This window comes from Arachis ipaensis, chromosome B6, assembly GCF_059453495.1.
Source record: "Arachis ipaensis isolate K30076 ecotype BB chromosome B6, ASM5945349v1, whole genome shotgun sequence".
NCBI classification, from domain to species: domain Eukaryota; kingdom Viridiplantae; phylum Streptophyta; class Magnoliopsida; order Fabales; family Fabaceae; genus Arachis; species Arachis ipaensis.
Genome location: NC_142441.1, coordinates 55,911,207 through 55,931,015, shown reverse-complemented (window position 1 = coordinate 55,931,015; position 19,809 = coordinate 55,911,207). Strand labels below are relative to the sequence as shown.

At 38.5% G+C, this 19,809-nt stretch overlaps 2 non-coding genes across 2 annotated transcripts; one reads left to right on the top strand and one right to left on the bottom strand.

Annotated features, from left to right (window-relative positions):
- Positions 1–239: 239 nt before the first annotated feature.
- LOC148555666 (small nucleolar RNA R71) lies at positions 240–347 on the bottom strand. The gene has a single exon (XR_015887452.1). It is a non-coding gene; the product is annotated as a small nucleolar RNA R71 (small nucleolar RNA).
- Positions 348–15,730: 15,383 nt separating this feature from the next.
- On the top strand, positions 15,731–15,838 carry LOC148555665 (small nucleolar RNA R71). Its single transcript, XR_015887858.1, has one exon. It is a non-coding gene; the product is annotated as a small nucleolar RNA R71 (small nucleolar RNA).
- The last annotated feature ends 3,971 nt before the right edge of the window (positions 15,839–19,809 follow it).

Sequence of the window (19,809 nt, the reverse complement as noted above, 5' to 3'; positions counted from 1 at the left end):
AAGTTTCATGGACTTCCATCTGAAGATCCCTTTCAGTTCTTAACTGAATTTTGTAGATCTGTGATACTGTTAAGACTAATGGAGTAGATCCTGAAGTCTACAGGCTCATGCTTTTCCCTTTTGCTGTAAGAGACAGAGCTAGAATATGGTTGGACTCTCAACCCAAAGGCAGCCTGAACTCTTGGGATAAGCTGGTCACGGCTTTCTTAGCCAAGTTCTTTCCTCCTCAAAAGCTGAGCAAGCTTAGAGCTGATGTTCAAACCTTCAGACAGAAAGAAGGTGAATCCCTCTATGAAGCTTGGGAAAGATACAAGTAGCTGACCAAAAAGTGTCCTTCTGACATGCTTTCAGAATAGACCACCCTGGATATATTCTATGATGGTTTATCTGAGCTATCAAAGATGTCATTGGATACTTCTGTAGGTGGATCCATTCACCTAAAGAAAATGCCTGCAGAAGCTCAAGAACTCATTGACATGGTTGCTAATAACCAGTTTATGTACATTTCTGAGAGGAATCCTGTGAGTAATGGGACGCCTATGAAGAAGGGAGTTCTTGAAATTGATACTATGAATGCCATATTGGCTCAGAATAAAATATTGACTCAGCAAGTCAATATGATTTCTCAGAGTCTGAATGGAATAGCAGCTGCATCCAACAGTACTCAAGAGGCATTTTCTGAGGAAGAAGCTTATGATCCTGAGAACCCTGCAATAGCAGAGTTAAAATACATGGTGAACCATATGAAAACACCTACAATCCATCATGGAGAAATCACCCAAATCTCTCATGGAAGGATCAAAAACCTCAACAAGGCTTTAATAATGGTGGAAGAAACAAGTTTAGCAATAGCAAGCCTTTTCCATCATCCACTCAGCAACAGACAGAGAATTCTGAGCAGAATCCATCTAGCTTAGCAAATTTAGTCTCTGATCTATCTAAGGCCACTGTGATTTTCATGAATGAAACAAGGTCTTCCATTAGAAATTTGGAAGCACAAGTGGGCCAGCTGAGTAAAAGCATCACTGAAATCCCTCCTAGTACTCTCCCAAGCAATACAGAAGAGAATCCAAAAGGAGAGTGCAAGGCCATTGAATTAATTACCATGGCCGAACCCACAAGAGAGGAGAAGGACGTGAATCCCAAGGAGGAAGACCTCCTGGGACGTCCAGTGATCACTAAGGAGCTTCCCTCTGAGGAACCTAAGGAATCTGAGACTCATCTAGAGACCATAGAGATTCCATTGAACCTCCTTATGCCATTTATGAGCTCTGATGAGTATTCCTCTTCTGAAGAGAATGAGGATGTTACTGAAGAGCAAGCTGCCAAGTTCCTTGGTGCAATCATGAAGCTGAATGCCAAATTATTTGGTATTGAGACTTGCGAAGATTTACCTCCCTTGTTCACCAATGAAATAAGTGATCTGGATCAACTGACATTGCCTCAGAAGAGACAGGATCCTGGAAAGTTCATAATACCTTGTACCATAGGCATCATGATCTTTAAGGCTCTGTGTGACCTTGGTTTAGGAATAAACCTCATGCCCCTCTCTGTAATAGAGAAACTGGGAATCTATGGGGTTCAAGCTGCTAAAATCTCATTAGAGATGGCAGACAATTCAAGAAAACAGGCTTATGGACAAGTAGAGGACATGTTAGTAAAGGTTGAAGGCCTTTACATCCCTGCTGATTTCATAGTCCTGGATACTGGAAAGGAAGAGGATGAATCCATCATCCTAGGAAGACCTTTCCTAGCCACAGCAAGAGCTGTGATTGATGTGGACAGAGGAGAATTGATCCTTCAATTAAATAAGGACAACCTTGTGTTTACAACTCAAGGATCTCTCTCTGCATCCATGGAGAGGAAGCAGAAAAAGCTTCTCTCAAAGTAGATTCAACCAAAGCCCCCACAGTCAAACTCTAAGTTTGGTGTTGGGAGGCCACAACCAAACTCTAAGTTTGGTGTCAAACCCCCATATCGAACCTCTAAGTTTGGTGTTGGGAGGTCTCAACAAAGCTCTGCACATCTGTGAGGCTCCATGAGAGCCGACTGTCAAGCTATTGACATTAAAGAAGCGCTTGTTGGGAGGCAACCCAATGTTTATTTATCTAATTTTATTTTTGTTTTTCATATTTTCTTAGGTTCATGATCATGTGGAGTCACAAAATAAATGAAAAATTTAGAAACAGAATCAAAAACAGCGGAAGAAAAATCACACCCTGGAGGAAGCACCTGTCTGGCGTTCAACGCCAGAACAGAGCATGGTGCTGGCGCTGAACGCCCAAAGTGGGCAGTATCTGGGCGCTGAACGCCCAAAATGGGCAGCATCTGGGCGCTGAACGCCAGAATTGCACCCTGGAGAAGAGCTGGCGCTAAACGCTCAGAACAAGCATGGTTCTGGCATTCAACGCCAGAAATGGGCAAAAAATGGGCGTTGAACGCCCAAAATGGGCACCAACCTGGCGCTGAACGCCCAGAGTTGTGTGCAAGGGCATTTTACATGCCTAATTTGGTGCTAGGTTGTAATTCCTTGAACACCTCAGAATCTGTGGACCCCACAGGATCATCTCAGGATCTGTGGACCCCACAGGATCATCTCAGGATCTATGAATCTCACAGGATCCCCACCCACCTCACCCTCTCTCTCTCCATTCATGGTCATCCCTTCTGTTTTCCATTCACCACTCACATCCATACACACATCCCTCTATCTCCTCCATATCTTCTTCTTCTTCATCTATTCTTTCTTCTCTTGCTCGAGGGCGAGCAATATTCTAAGTTTGGTGTGGTAAAAGCATAAGCTTTTTGTTTTTCCATTACCATTAATGGCACCTAAGGCCAGAGAAACCTCAAGAAAGAGGAAAGGGAAGACAAATGCTTCCACCTCTGAGCCATGGGAGATGGAAAGATTCATCTCACAAGCCCATCACTAAGAAAAGGATGGAGCTCAAGAGGCGTATGAAGCTCATCACCATGAGATCCCGGAGATGCCTCAAATGCATTTTCCTCCACAAAACTAGTGGGAGCAAATCAACACCTCCCTAGGAGAATTAAGTTCCAACATGGGACAATTAAGGGTGGAACATCAAGAGCACTCCATCATCCTTCATGAAATAAGAGAAGATCAAAAAGCAATGAGGGAGGAGCAACAAAGACAAGGAAGAGACATAGAAGAGCTCAAGGACATCATTGGTTCCTCAAGAAGGAAACGCCACCATCACTAAGGTGGACTCATTCCTTGTTCTTACTTTCTCTGTTTTTCGTTTTCTCTATGTTATGTGCTTATCTATGTTTGTGTCTTCATTACATGATCATTAATAGTTAGTAACTTTGTCTTAAAGTTATGAATATCCTATGAATCCATCACCTCTCTTAAATAAAAACTGTGTTAATTCAAAAGAACAAGAAGTACATGAGTTTTGAATTTATCCTTGAACTTAGTTTAATTATATTGATGTGGTGACAATGCTTCTTGTTTTCTGAATGAATGCTTGAACAGTGCATATATATTTTGAAGTAGTTGTTTAAGAGTGTTAAATATGTTAGCTCTTGAAAGAATGATGACAAGGAGACATGTTATTTGATAATCTGAAAAATCATAAAAATGATTCTTGAAGCAAGAAAAAGCAGCAAAGAACAGAGCTTGCAGAAAAAAAATAGGCAAAAAAAAAATAGAAAGAAAAAGAAAAAGCAAGCAGAAAAAGCCAAAAGCTCTTAAAACCAAGAGGCAAGAGCAAAAAGCCAATAACCCTTAAAACCAAAAGGCAAGGGTAAATAAAAAGGATCCCAAGGCTTTGAGCATCAGTGGATAGGAGGGCCTAAAGGAATAAAATCCTGGCCTAAGCGGCTAAACCAAGCTGTCCCTAACCATGTGCTTGTGGCGTGAAGGTGTTAAGTGAAAACTTGAGACTGAGCGGTTAAAGTCAAGGTCCAAAGCAAAAGAAGAGTGTGCTTAAGAACCCTTGACACCTCTAATTGGGGACTTTAGCAAAGCTGAGTCACAATCTGAAAAGGTTCACCCAATTATGTGTCTGTGGCGTTTATGTATCTGGTGGTAATACTGGAAAACAAAGTGCTTAGGGCCACGGCCAAGACTCATAAAATAGCTGTGTTCAAGAATCATCATACTGAACTAGGAGAATCAATAACACTATCTAAACTCTGAGTTCCTATAGAAGCCAATCATTCTGAACTTCAATGGATAAAGTGAGATGCCAAAACTATTCAAGAGGCAAAAAGCTACAAGTCCCGCTCATCTGATTGGAGCTATGTTTCATTGATAGTTTGGAATTTATAGTATATTCTCTTCTTTTTATCCTATTTGATTTTCAGTTGCTTGGGGACAAGCAACAATTTAAGTTTGGTGTTGTGATGAGCGGATAATTTATACGCTTTTTGGCATTGTTTTTAGTATGTTTTTAGTAGAATCTAGTTACTTTTAGGTATGTTTTCATTAGTTTTTATGTTAAATTCACATTTCTGGACTTTACTATGAGTTTGTGTGTTTTTCTGTGATTTCAGGTATTTTCTGGCTGAAATTGAGGGACTTGAGCAAAAATCAGATTCAGAGGTTGAAGAAGGACTGCTGATGCTGTTGGATTCTGACCTCCCTGCACTCAAAATGGATTTTCTGGAGCTACAGAACTCAAAATGGCGCGCTTCTAATTGCGTTGGAAAGTAGACATCCAGGGCTTTTCAGAAATATATAATAGTCCATACTTTGCCCGAGTTTAGACGACACAAACTGGCGTTCAACGCCAGCTCTCTGCCCAATTCTGGCGCCCAGCGCCAGAAACAAGCTGCAAAGTGGAGTTCAACCCCCAAACTGGCACAAAAGCTGGCGTTCAACTCCAAGAATGACCTCTCCACGTGTAGACTTCAAGCTCAGCCCAAGCACACACCAAGTGGGCCCCGGAAGTGGATTTATGCATCATTTACTTACTTCTGTAAACCCTAGTAGCTAGTTTATTATAAATAGGACTTTTTACTACTGTATTAGACATCCTGGATTGCATTCTGATCCTGTGATCACGTTTTGGGGGCTGGCCTCTCGGCCATGCCTGGACCTTTCACTTATGTATTTTCAACAGTAGAGTTTCTACACTCCATAGATTAAGGTGTGGAGCTCTGCTGTTCCTCAAAGATTAATGCAAAGTACTACTGTTTTTCTATTCAATTCATCTTATTTCGCTTCTAAGATATTCATTCGCACTTCAACCTGAATGTGATGAACGTGACAATCATCATCATTCCTTATGAACGCGTGCCTGACAACCACTTCCATTCTACCTTAGATTGAATGAGTATCTCTTAGATCTCTTAATCAGAATCTTCGTGGTGTAAGCTAGATTGATGGCGGCATTCAAGAGAATCCGGAAAGTCTAAACCTTGTTTGTGGTATTCCGAGTAGGATTCAATGATTGAATGACTGTGACGAGCTTCAAACTCGCGAGTGCTGGGGGTAGTGACAGACGCAAAAGGAGGGTGAATCCTATTCCAGCATGATCGGGAACCTCAGATGATTAGCCGTGCTGTGACAGAGCATTTGGACCATTTCCACAAGAGGAGGGGATGTAGCCACTGACAACGGTGATGCCCTTGCATAAAGCCAGCCATGGAAAGGAGTAGGACTGATTGGATGAAGGCAGCAGGAAAGTAGAAATTCAGAGGAACGAAAGCATCTCTACATGCTTATCTGAAATTCTCACCAATGAATTACATAAGTGTTTCTATACCTATTCTATGTTTACTTATTAATAAATTTCGAAAACTCCATAATCAATTATTATCCGCCTGACTGAGATTTACAAGGTGACCATAGCTTGCTTCATACCAACAATCTCCGTGGGATCGACCCTTACTCACGTAAGGTATTACTTGGACGACCCAGTGCACTTGCTGGTTAGTTGTATCGAAGTTGTGACAAATTATGAATTGAGATTAGAGCACTAAGTTTTTGGAGCCATTACCAGAGATCATAATTTCGTGCACCACACTCCCTCACAGCCCAGAAAGCCTTGTGTTCCACCTCCACTGGAAGGTGGCAAGCCTTTCCGTATACTAAGCAGAAGGGGCTCATACCAATGGGTGTCTTGTATGCTATTCTATATGCCCAGAGTGCATCTTGTAGCCTGGTGCTCCAGTCCTTCCTATGAGATTTTACTATCTTTTCCAGAATACATTTAATTTCTCTGTTTGAGACTTCTGCTTGCCCATTGGTCTGGGGATGATAAGCTGTTGCTACTTTATGAATTACCCCATGCTTCTTGAGTAATCCTATTAGTCTCCTGTTACAAAAATGGGTGCCTTGATCGCTTACGATTGCTCATGGTGATCTAATGTGGCAGATAATATGGTTTCAAACAAAGGAAACAACAGTGTTAGCATCATCAGTGCGGGTAGAAATTGCTTCCACCCATTTAGAAACATAATCCACAGCTAACAGTATATAAAGGTAACCATTAGAATTTGGAAATGGACCGATGAAGTCAATGCCCCAAACATCAAAAATTTCACAGAAAAGCATAATCTGTTGAGGCATCTCATCCCTCTTAGATATATTACCAAACCTTTGGCATGGAGAACAAGATTTACAAAATTCAGCAGTGTCTTTAAAAAGAGTAGGCCACCAGAATCCACAGTCTAGAATTTTTCTAGTTGTTCTTTGAGGGCCAAAATGTCCTCCACTCTCAGATGAGTGGCAAGCCTCTAAAATGGACTGGAATTTTGATTGAGGTATACACCGCTTAATTACCTGGTCAGCACCACATCTCCATAGATATGGATCATCCCATATAAAATATTTAGACTCGCTTTTCAGCTTGTCTCTTTGATACTTAGTAAAATTTGGAGGAAAAGTGTGGCTAACTAGATAATTAGCTACAGGTGCATACCAAGGAACTACTAATGACAAGTCATCTTAGGTTAGTTTCACAAGCCTTTTTCATTAGTTTTTACTTGATTTTCATGCATTCTCAGGCAATTAGTAAGTATTTGGATGAGAAATTCATGCATACCTTTATTTAATCAAACATTGTTATCCTGATGCATTTTCATGAGGTTTTGTGCTATAATTGCTTATATGTCGAGGATGATAAGAAGTCTCATAATTTTAGCATAGTTTTGATGCATTTGTTGATTGATGACAGGTGACCAAAAGGCTTGGAGGAAGGTTGAAGAAAGAGGATGGCAACAATTGAAATGAAGGAAGCAAAGCCACCCTGAGAAGAGCTCACGTTTGTGCCAACGTTTGCCTCAAACTTGAGGTCAAATGTTGGCTTAAAGAAGAACCCAGGAGAAGCCAACGTTTGTGCCAACGTTTACCTCAAACTTGAGGTCAAACGTTGGCTCAAAAACATACCCAGGAGAAGCCAACGTTTGCGCCAACGTTTGCCTCAAACTTGAGGTCAAATGTTGGCTCAAAAACTAACCCTGGAGGAAGCAACGTTTGCGTCAATGTTTGCCTCAAACATGAGGTCATACGTTGGCTCAAAAACAAGCCCTGGAGAAGCCAACGTTTGTGCCAACGTTTGCCTCAAACTTGAGGTCAAACGTTGGCACAATTACACACCCAGGAGGACTAACGTTTGCGCCAACATTTGCCTCAAACTTGAGGTCAAACGTTGGCTACAAAATGGCCTTGGAGGGAGCACGTTTGAGCTCACGTTTGACCTCAAACGTGAACTCAAACGTGAGTGACAGAAAGAGCACCGTTCTGCATAATGCTAACACTCCAACGTTTGAGTCAATGTTTGCCTCAAACATTGACTCAAACGTGAATGCTCCAAAGTCCAATTTGCAAATGGATTTCTTCTCAAGTCCAAGAGCAATCAACTGAGGCTATCTTCAATCCAATTCCATCAAGGCCAAGGCCCAAATTCAAGGCTTAATGATCAATAGAAGGAAGTGTATAAATAGAAGCTAGTTTGATTTAGATAGGACTTTTTAACTTTTACTTTGAATGTTTTTACCTCTTTTAGAAATTTTCATTCTGTAACTTTGATTTTGGATCTTGGAGATTTGGGAGGAGAATTGAGTTCTCTTCCTCTCTGGGTTTTCTGTTTTCTTTTCTGCAAAGCTTGCTTGAGTCTTGATAGTGAAGAGTTGAGGAATTTCTGTCTCAACCTCACCCTTGAGATCTCTTTGTTTCCTTTTCTTGCATAATTCAAGTTTCTTTACTGATTTCCATCTTTCATTTTATTTGCAATTGTGTTCTTAGTTGGATCAAGGAAGGATTGAGATCTAGACTTGTTCTCTAGTCTCTTCTAATCCTGAGATCTGTGATTTCTTTTGAACCATTGCAATTGATGTTATATTTTGCTTGCTGTTCAAATTTTCAAGCAATTGTCTCTTCTGATTTGATCTGTTGCAATTTTAATTCATATTCCGCTTCTCTGTTTCATGCCATTTTACTTTCTCTTGTCTAATTTCTGCAATCCAAATTCCCAATTCCTTTTATAATTCAAGCAATTTACATTTCTTGCACTTTAAGCTTCAGTCATTTACATTTCTTGTAATCTAAGTTTCTGCAATTTACATTACTTGCACTTTAAGATTCATCTCTTTTAATCCTTGTGCACTTTAATTCCAGTCAATTATCCCTCTCCCTTTAAATTTCAAGCAATTTAGTTTCTGTTGGATACAAATCACTCAAATCAACTCTTGTTCGCTTGACTAAATCAACCACTAAACTAAAATTGCTCAATCCTTCAATCGCTGTGGGATCGACCTCACTCACGTGAGTTATTATTACTTGATGCGACCCGGTACACTTGCCGGTGAGTTTTGTGTTGGACCGTTTTCCACACATCAAGTTTTTGGCACCGTTGCTGGGGATTGATTAGATTGACAATGATTAAGTAAGGTGGTGGTCTAGATTAAGCACTTTTTCTTTTTCTTTTTACTAAGCATACAAACTGTTTGAATTTTTGCTTAAGCTAACACTAACTTCACTCTGGCAATAGAGTGTTTAATTCTGGTTCCTGGTTCTGTGTTTATGTCAGGAGGAAGAAGCGATGAATCCACACCTTTTGATCCTGAAACACTTTGGAGGTTGAGAAGAGAACCAAGAAATGGAGGAAAATCCAACAAATCCACAAGTGGGAGTGGCCAACGACAATGGTCAGCCCCAAAGGAGAGTATTGGCTTCATATACATTTGCTAATCCAAGGCATTGTGGGAGTAGCATCCTTACCCCAAATGTCGATGCAAATAACTTTGAATTGAAGCCCCAACTCATCACCTTGGTGCAGAACAACTGTTCTTATGGAGGAGGCCCCTTGGAAGATCTAAACCAGCACCTATCCACCTTCCTGAGGATATGTGACACAGTAAAGACCAATGGTGTGCATCCTAACAGTTACAAATTGTTGCTATTTCCATTTTCCCTGAGGGACAAAGCTACTCAATGGTTGGAGTCATTTCCAAGAGAAAGCATCAACAATTGGGAGGATCTAGTGAGCAAGTTCTTAGCCAAGTTTTATCCTCCTCAAAGGATCATCAGGCTCAAAACAGAGGTCCAAACATTTACTCAGATGGATGGAGAGTCATTGTATGAAGCATGGGAGAGATACAAAGCTTTACTCAGGAAGTGTCCACTAGAGATGTTTAATGAATGGGATAAACTCCAAAACTTCTATAAAGGACTGACATTGAAATCACAAGAGGCTCTGGATCACTCAGCTGGAGGCTCTTTGCAACTCATGAAAACTGCAAAGGAGGCCCAAAATCTCATTGATATGGTGGCAAACAATCAATACTTCTTTGCTCATCAAAGACAACGCCAACCATCACAAAGGAAAGGAGTACTAGAATTGGAAGGAGTGGACACCATCCTAGCTCAAAACAAGATAATGCAACAACATATTCAACAATAATTTGAGCAGATACCTAAAAAGATTGATAGCCTCCAAGTTGCAGCAGTAAATACAAGCCAACCATCAACTCCTTGGGGGCAGAATGAAGAAAATCAAGAGGATCAACAGCAAGAGCAAATTCAATATGGGCACAACCAAGGTTCTGGATCAAGTGAAGTTTATGGTAACACTTACAACCCCTCCTGGAAGAATCACCCCAACCTCAAATGGGGAGACAATCACACTCAGACTCAACAGCCATGGCAAAAGAATTCAACCCAAAACAGCTGAAAAAATACAAACCACAACAACCAGCAAAACACTAACCACAATCCATACAGAAAACCCAAAAATAACCACCCAAATTCCAGCTATTATCCACCCAATAATTCAGTCACTAACCAAAACAACCATCATCCACCTTCCACATCCACATTCTACCCACAAAATAACCCCGCAAATAGTTCGAACAACTTCCAACAATAACCATCTCACTTTACACAACCACAACCAAATCCAGACTCCCAAAGAATCTCTAGTCTAGAGATAATGATGGAGAAACTCATGAAAAATCAAGAGATGGCAAGACAAGATCAGGAAGCAGCACGGAAGGATCAAGCCATAACAAGTAAAAACCAAGAGGCTTCAATCAAAAACCAAGAAGCTTCAATCAGAAATCTTGAGAGTCATATGGAACAAATGGCTAAACGAATTGCAGAGATAGGTGAGAAGCAATCAAATGCATCTCCTAGTGCCACTCAAGACCACCCAAGGGACAAAAGAAAAGCTACAAAGTGGGAGGAGTGCAAAGCAATCATAGTGGAAAGTGAGAAGGAAGCCATCAATCAAGAAGAACACAACAGAAAAGTTCCACAAGAAGAGACAGAAGAGAGAAGTGAAGAGGAGAGAAAGACCAAGAATGCAAAAAGCTCAAAGAGAGATAATAACATCCTTGAAACACAGCTACAAGAGAAGAAGGAAAGGGTGAAGCCAGATGTCCCCATACTTTCGTACCCTCAGAGGTTCAAAAAAGAAAATGAGGATAAGCAATACTCAAAGTTCCTGGACATATTCAAGACACTCAGCATCAATATTCCTTTCATAGAAGCACTTGAACAGATGCCATTATATGCCAAATTTATGAAAGAAGTGCTAACAAAGAAAAGACCCTTAAAGGAAGGACAGATTGTTGAAATGACAATGGAGTGTAGTGCTATTCTCCAAAGAGGTCTACCAGAAAAGAAGGATGATCCTGGAAGGTTTTATATACCTTGTACCATAGGAGACATAACTATTGAGAAATCATTATGTGACCTTGGTGCAAGTGATAAACCCCGATTTTGTGATTTATCTTGTGCTTATTTTGGGGGATTTTTACCAACTTTTTCCATATTTATTCAATGAAATAGCATGGTTTTGCAATTCTCCCTTGATTTGTGCTTAAATGTGAAAACATGCTTTTTAGGCCTTAAAATAGCTAAATTTAATTCACTTTAATTCCATTCGATGCCTTGATGTATTTGTTGAGTGATTTCAGGTTCATAGGACAAGTATTGGATGGAAGAAGTGAGGAAAAAAGCATGCAAAGTGGGAGAACTCATGAAGAAATGAAGGAACCGTAAAGCTGTCAAGTCCGACCTCTTCGCACTCAAACGACCATAACTTGAGCTACAAAGGTCCAAATAAGGCGGTTTCAGTTGTGTTGGAAAGCTAACATCCGGGGCTTCGAAATGATATAAAATTTTCTATATGTTACTTCGCGCTCAGGGGCGCGCACGCGCCATGTACGCGTGCGCACCGATTCTGCCATCGCCCACTAAGGTGAAATCGCCCCCAGCGATTTCTGAAGCATTTTGGGCCCAATCCAACTGATTTTTAATGCTATTTCATGCAGAATTCAAGCTTGGGCAAAGGAGGGAGCAATTGTTTGGTAGTATAGCATCATGTAGGTTAGTTTCTAGAGAGAGAAGCTCCCTCTTCTCTCTAGAATTAAGTTAGGTTAATCTTTCTTAGATTTAGGTTCAATTACATGTTTTCATCTTGTTTCTTTTATGAATTCTTGCTTCTACTCTTTCATTCTCATGATTTGTAGTGTTAATTTCCCTTTTTGCTCTCTTTTATGTTCATGAATGTTCATGTTGAATTTGATTTTCTTTTAATGAAATTTATGTTTGATGTTTCTTTTATTGATGATTTGAGTTATGATATTGTTTCCTTGCAATTTGTAGTTAGTAGATTTTACTATTCTTGCACATTTTACTATGCTTTCCATTTGTACCCACCAAGTGTTTTACAAAATGATTGGTTGGGCCTTAGAGTAGATTTTTGAGCATTCTTGGCTTGGAGAGAGTAATTAGGCAATCTTGAGTTATGAAAACCCAACTCATGTTGGTGATCTAGAGTTGTTAGCTAATATTGTTTCCATTTAATCTTTTGCTAATTAAATTAGTGAGTTGATTAGGACTTTTGGATTGAGATTAGCTAGTCTTGTTAGACTTTCTCTCATGGAAGATAATGTGATACCTTCTTCCAATGTTGGAGATGACGTAATAAGATAAATTCTTGTTATTATTGTGGTATGATTGATTAGTCTTGTTTGACATTCTCCCTATTTGTTGGAGTTGACTAAATAAGATGAATTAATCATTGCATGACTAGGATAGAAAGCCTATGATCTCAACCCTTGCCATGAATGTCTCTCTTTATTAATTGCTTTTTTAATTGCTCTCTTTACTTTCCTTGTCATTTATTTTAGTGCCCCTCTTATCAACCAAACCCCCTTACATCCTTCATAGCCAATAATTGAACATTTCATTGTAATTTCTCGTGAGATGACCCGGAGTCCAAAATACTCCGGTTATTTCTTATTTGGGGTATGTTACTTGTGACAACCAAAATTTTTGATGTGGAAATTGTTTGTTGGTTTAGAACTATGCTTACATCGAAGTTATTCTTTCTATAAGAAGAAATTCTAGACCGACACGACAATTTCCATTCATCAGCAAGCATAAACTTAATGCCTCTATCTCTTATGAGGAAGCTTCAAATTTTTGAACTGAAACCCATTCGAATAGCTCTTCAAATGGCTGACAAGTCCATTCAGCAAGCACTTGGAGTTGTAGAGAATGTTCTGGTAAAAGTGGGGAAATTTCTTCTCCCAGCTGATTTTGTCATCCTGGATATGGAGGAAGACCCTAACACTCCCATCATCCTGGGGAGGCCTTTCCTGGCTACGGGCAGAGCATTGATAGATGTTGAAAAAGGAAAATTGTTGTTGAGAGTGCATGATAAGCACCTAGCGTTCTATGTTTTTAAAACCCTGCATGAGCCCACTCAAGAAGAGGACTGTATGAAGGATAAAGCCAGGGACCAAAGCTTGAAAGAGGCATTCAATGAGTTAACTCCAAGACTTCTAAATCCATGCTTGAAAGAGGTAGAGATGGTGCAACAGACCAAAGAAATCAAGGAGGAACTAGATCTAAAACCCCCAGATGAGAACCTCGACACTGCAGATAAAGAACCACCAAAGCATGAATTATCTCATGAGAAAGAAGAAAAAAAGAAGAGGCCAAAAGGGTGGAGAAACAAGAAAATCCCACTGAAGGCTTCTCACCAGGGGATAAAGTGATATTAAACACCCAACCAATAAAGGTGTGTCCACAATTATCTTAGTACTACACTGTGAACTGGATCCTTTTACTTGAACACCTAGAGATCATCAAAGAGTAGACCGGAAGGAAGTTTACAGTAAGAGGAGAAAAGCTAAGGCACTATGATTTTCAGCTTCCATGATCAAAGAACAAGATGTCAAGCTAGTGACAATAAAGAAGCGCTTGTTGGGAGGCAACCCAACCTGAGGTAGTTCACTTTTCATAGCTATTTTAATAAAAAGGTTAATTAGTTTTATCTATAGTAAGGGGTGAATGTTGGATGCTAAGTTTGGTGTTCCACCAAAAATTTCATTAAAAACACATTGCACCCTCAACATGATTAGTATCGGCTCCAAACCATCAGAGAAACTGCTTAACAATTGTCATGTTTCTAGTTTTTAGTTGTTTTCTAGTTCATAGTTTGTTTTCTAGTTCATAATTTATTTCCTTAATAAAAGTACTTAATGTTTCATGCATGTATTTATTCTGCTACATATAGAAGTAGGCAAGGAACTAAGTTTGGTGTTTCCACACCAACTTAGGTTCAGAGAATCACAAGCATACATGCATGCTAACTACCTCTCAAGTGCTTGGGGAACAAGCAACTTTCAATATCTTTTGTAGGAAGTCATTCAATCTCTTGGAGGAAAAGGTACATCATCATGGACAGAGGAAGGACATGGAACCCAACAATGATGATGACACAGAGGAAACAAATAGACTCCAAAAGGTTGTATTGTTCTCTGACTGATTCTAGTTCAAATATGATAATTGAAAGTGCAAATGTCCCCTATTGATTAGTGTCTTCTTAGATTCATTTACTGTATGCGAGTTTGTTTGTTTTCATGCTGTTATGGCTTGCTAGTCTAAGTGCTTGATTCACTTTCATCTTACTTGAATTATACGCTTTGTTCCTCATGCTTGAATAAAAGAAAAATAAATGTGAAATAGAGAAAGAGTAAAAGTCTGGTATGATATGAGACAAAATAAGATTATGTGGTGGTATGTGTTGGTTCATTAGCTGATTTATAAATAAGGCTGAATACTGGCATGACTTTGTGATATGAACTTGAGTTACATTTCATGAGACTTGACAAATGAAAAAGGTCCAAAATAAAATAAAGAAAACGCAAGAGAAAGAAGCAAAAAGAAATACACAAGGCTGGGCACCCATGGCTGCAAATTTGGATAAATGCCTGTGATGTTCTTGTATAAAGATAAGCTTGGATAACTAGGTTCTATGGGGTGCTTCATCACCCGGCAACTTGGGTTAACTAACCCAGGATTGCCAACCGAAAGTCCACCATCAAGAGCTACTTTGAGACAAAGCATTTAGTAACCCAAAGAGGTGCTGGGCATCAATTTCCAAAGAACAAACAGAGATGAACAAAACAAGCTAAATGCCTGTGATGTGTGTGTGCTAAGGAGAGGCTTGAGCAAGTAAGCCCATAGGGGTGTTTTAACACCTATCATCTTGAACCAACTGGGGCGGAAATGCTGGCTGAAAGCTTACTCTAAAAAGCTGCATTACCACATAGCATTAAGCCTCAGCCAAGAAAGAGAGGTATTCATAATCTATCTGATGGAGGACCTTGTTTTAATCATGAAGCTGTGAGTGGTCTTAGATAGATCAGAGACTATGGTTGCTAAGTCAGAGAGGCTCTGCTTAGAATTCTCTGTCTATTACTGAGAAGATGATGGAAAAGGCTTGCTATTGCCAAACCTTTTTCTCCCACCATTATTATTATTGAAGCCTTATTGAGGTTTCTGTTGATCCTTCCATGAGAGATTAGGATGATTCCTCCATGAAGGATTGTAAGTGTTTCCATAGGATTCTCCCGTGTAATTCACTTCTTCCATTCCAGGATTCTCAGGGTCATAAGCTTCTTCTTCAGAGGAGGTTTCTTTAGTACTACCGGATGCAGCTTGCATTCCAGTCAGACTTTGAGAAATCATATTGACTTGCTGAGTTAATATTTTATTCTGAACCAATATGGCATTCAGAGTATCAATCTCCAGAACTCCTTTCTTCTGAGTCACCCCATTATTCACAGGATTTCTTTCAGAAGTGTACATGAACTGGTTATTTGCAACCATTTCAATGAGTTCCTGGGCTTCTGCAGGCATTTTCTTCAGATGAAGAGATCCACCAGCAGAGTGGTCCAATGACATCTTGGATAATTCAGACAGACCATCATAGAATATACATAAGATGCTCCATTCTGAAAGCATGTCAGAAGGACACCTTCTGATCAATTACTTGTATCTTTCCCAAGCTTCATAGAGGGATTCACCTTCCTTTTGTCTGAAGGTTTGGACTTCCACTCTAAGCTTTCTCAACTTTTGAGGTGGAAAGAATTTGGCCAAGAAAACATTGACCAACTTTTCCCAAGAGTTTAAGCTTTCTTTAGGTTGTGAGTCTAACCATGTCCTAGCTCTGTCTCTTACAGCAAAGGAGAAAAGCATAAGTTTGTAGACCTCGGGATTAACCCCATTGGTCTCAACAGTGTCATAGATTTGCAAGAATTCAGCTAAGAACTGATGAGGATCTTCCAATGGAAGTCTATGAAACTTGCAATTCTGCTGCATTAGAGAAACTAATTGAGGCTTAAGCTCAAAGTTGTTTTGCTCCAATTGCAGGAATTGAGATGTTTCTTCCATAGAAGTCAGAAGTTGGTGCATTAAAGTCACCAAGCATCTTCCTTGCATCTCCACCATTGTTGTTGTTTTCGGCTACCATGTCTTCTTCTTTTTCAAAAATTTCTGTAAGGTCTTCTCCAGAGAGTTGTGCTTTAGCTTCTCTTAGCTTCCTCTTTAGAGTCCTTTTAGGTTCAAGATCAGCTTCAATAAGAATGTCCTTATCCTTGTTCCTGCTCATATAAAAAAGAAGAGAACAGAAAAGAAGAAGAATCCTCTATGTCACAGTATAGAGATTTCTTTATGTGAGTAGAAGAATAGAAGGATGAGGTAGAGAAGGAATAAGAAGAATTCGAACACAGAGAGAGGGAGAGGGTTTGAATTTTAAGAAGAAGAGAAGTGTTAGTAATTAAATAAAATAAATAGAAAGAGATGAGAGGGAGAAGAAATTCGAATATTAGTTTAAAAGAAAAGGAAAATATTTTTGTTTTTATTTTAATTAAAAGTTAGAATTCGAATTTATTAAAAGAAATAAAATAAATTAGAATTTAAAACAATTAGTTAGTTAAAAAGGAATTTTGAAAAAAAAAAGGTTTGTGATTTTCGAAAATGATGAGAGAGAAAAGTAGTTAGGTGGTTTTGAAAAAGATAAGAAATAGTAAATTTTTAAAATTAAACAAAAAGTCAAGTAATTGATTGAAAAAGATTTGAAAATAAATTTTGAAAGGATAAGAAGTTAGAAAAAGATTTTGAAATTAAAATTTTGAAAAAGATATAATTTGAAATTTATTTTGAAAAAGATTGAAAAGGAAATTAAAAAGATTTGATTTTTAAAATTAAATTTAAGGACTTGACTAAAAGAAACTAAAAGATATGATTCTAGAATTTAAAGATTGAACCTTTCTTAATAAGAAAGTAACAAACTAGAAATTTTTGAATCAAAACATTAAATGCTAGCAAAGATTTCGAAAATATGAAGTAAAAATAAGAAAAAGATTTTGAAAATCAATTTTAAAATTTTCGAAAATGTTAAGAAAAAAAATGAAAAAGATTTGATTTTGAAAAAGATTTGAAAAGACAGAATTTTTAAATTGAAATTTTGACTTGACTAATAAGAAACAACTAAATTTTAAAAAATTTTTGACCAAGTCAACCCAAAATTTCGAAATTTATGAGACAAAAAAGGAAAAGATATTTTTTTTATTTTTGAATTTTTAATGAGGAGAGAGAAAAACAACTAAATGACTCAAGACATAAAAATTTAAGATCAAAACTAATAATGCATGCAAGAACACTTTGAATGTCAAGATGAACACCAAGAACAATTTGAATGTCAAGATGAACACCAAGAACATATTTTGTTGAAAATTTTTAAGAAAAGAAACACATGCAAGACACCAAACTTAGAAATTTTTAATGCTTAGACACTATGAATTCGAAAATGCACAAGAAAAATAAGAAAAGACACAAAACAAGAAAATCATAAGATTAAACAAAGAAAATCATCAAGAACAACTTGAAGATCAATGAAGAACATAATGCATATATTTTCGAAAATTAAAGAAAAATTAAAACATGCAATTGACACCAAACTTAAAATTTGACACAAGAAACATAAAAGTTTTGGTTTTTATGATTTTATTAAATTTTTTTGTAGTTTTTGAAAATTAATTTTGAAAAAAAATAAAGAAATTCAAAATTTTTAATAAGAATTCCAGGATTCCTTTAATGTTAGTCTAAAGTTTTGGTCCAAAAGATTAAACATGGCCAATGGCCAGCCAAGCTTCAGCACATAATTATGAATGAGAATCCCCAGGCTGATGCAATGTTATTCTAAAGCTCCGGTCCAAAAGAATTAGACATGGCCAAATGGCCAGCCAAGCTTTAGCATAACAAATACATACAACAATCCAATGAATATGATAAGTTAAAGCTTCGGTCCAAAAGATTAGACATGGCTTAATAGCCAGCCAAGCTTTAACATATCATCATGAAGCTCGAAGGTAGAATTCATTCTTAAAAATTTTGATAAATTTTTAGAAAATTAAATATTTTATTAAATTTTTTTTCGAAAATAAGAATAAAAAAAAACTTAAACATAAAATAAAATTACCCAATCTAAGCAAAAAGATGAACCGTTAGTTGTTCAAACTCAAACAATCCCCGGCAACGGTGCCAAAAACTTGGTGTGGGAAATCGTGATTCATACTTTTCACAACTCCGCACAACTAACCAGCAAGTGCACTGGGTTGTCCAAGTAATACCTTACGTGAGTAAGGGTAGATCCCACGGAGACTGTCGGATTGAAGCAAGCTATGGTCATCTTGTAAATCTTAGTCAGGCGGATTCAAATTGTTATGAGGTTTTGATAATTAAAAGACAAATAAAACAGAAAATAAGATAAAGGTACTTATGTAATTCGTTGATGGGAATTTCAGATAAGCCTTTGGAGATGCTTTGTTGCTTCTGAACCTCTACTTTCCTATTGCCTTCTTCCAATCATGCGTGATCCTTTCCATGGCAAGCTGTATGATCCTCTTGGATGAAAAATATCAGGTACGATCTCTGCACGGCTAATCAACTGTCAGATTTCTCGTCTCGGATGAAAAATACCATGTACAGCTACCGCACGGCTAATCATCTGTCGGTTCTCGCTAGCGTCGGAATAGGATCTCTATATCCTTTTGGACACTGTCACTGCGCCCAACATTTGCAAGTTTGAAGCTCGTCACAGTCATCCCTTCCCAGATCCTACTCGGAATACCACAGACAAGGTTTAGACTTTCTGGATTTCAGGAATGCCTACCAATGGTTCTAGCCTATTGATGACAAGTCATCTTAGCCTAGTTTCACTAGTCTTTTTCTTTTGTTTTCAATTGATTTTATGCACTTTCTTGAGCCATACGTAAGCCAATTGAGTAGAATTTCATGTTTCCTTTAATTCAATCAATCATGGAAGAACTAATGCAATTTCATGAGATTTTGTGCTATAATTGTCATATACTATGAAAGAATAACAATCTCATGATTTTGAGCATAGCTTTGATATGTTTGGTTGATTGATGATAGGGGAAAAGAGCTTTGAAGAAGGTTGAAGAAAGAAGGAATAGCTAGGAGCAAGAGAGAACAAAAAGCTTGAACCAAAGTTTGCCTCAAACTTTAGCTCAAACTTTTGGAAAAGTTGGAATCTCCCTGGAAGAAGCAAAAGCTTGTGCCAACGTTTGCCTCAAGCTTTTTGGCAAACGTTGGCACCACACACCAACACCCTGGAGGAGAAAAGCTTGCGCCAACGTTTGCCTCAAGCTTTTTGGCAAACGTTGGCGCCATCATCAACACACCCAGGAGAGCAAAAGTTTGCGCCAACGTTTGCCTCAAACTTTTTGGCAAACGTTGGCGCCACAAGGCATACAAGAAGACTCAACGTTTGGCTAAAAGTTTGACCTCAAACTTTAGCCCAAACGTTGATAGCAGCAAAATGGGGGCAGCTGATATGAAAAGCATGAGCCAAAGTTTGCCTCAAACTTTGACTCAAGCTTTTATGATTCATGACCCGGTTCACAATGGGTTTCTCTCCAACTCCAAGAGCAATCAACAGAGGCTTTTATCAACCCAATTCCATCAAGAGCAAAGGCCCAATTCAAGGCTTGAAGACCATTTGAAGAAAGTGT